Genomic DNA, 455 nt, shown 5'->3' with positions numbered 1-455 from the left:
GAGGAGGAGTGCGTGTTCGGAAGCAGAGAGAGAGGAGGAAAGGAAAGAGCCTGGGACTGAGAGTAGGGACTTTGAATATTGGGACTATGACAGGAAAAGGTAGAGAGTTGATGGACACGATGCAGAGAAGGAAGCTGGATATACTGTGTGTCCAGGAGACCAGGTGGAAGGGTAGTAAGGCTAGAAGCTTAGGAGCAGGCTTTAAGTTATACTATTATGGTGCTGACAAGAAGAGAAATGGAGTAGGAGTCATCTTGAAGGAGGAGTTTGTAAGGAACGTCCTAGAGGTGAAAAGAATGTCAGATAGACTTATGAGTCTGAAATTGGAAATTGAAGGTGTGATGCTCAGTGTTGTTAGTGGCTATGCGCCACAGGTGGGATGTGAACCTGAAGAGAAGGAGAAGTTCTGGAATGAGTTGGATGAAGTGATGCAGAATATTCCCAGAAATGAGAGA

The sequence above is a fragment of the Fistularia commersonii genome, unplaced genomic scaffold (genome assembly GCF_037954325.1).
Source record: "Fistularia commersonii isolate RoL2024-O1a breed Wild unplaced genomic scaffold, RoL_Fcom_v1.0 HiC_scaffold_159, whole genome shotgun sequence".
NCBI classification, from domain to species: Eukaryota; Metazoa; Chordata; class Actinopteri; order Syngnathiformes; family Fistulariidae; genus Fistularia; species Fistularia commersonii.
This window is presented reverse-complemented; position numbering follows the sequence as displayed.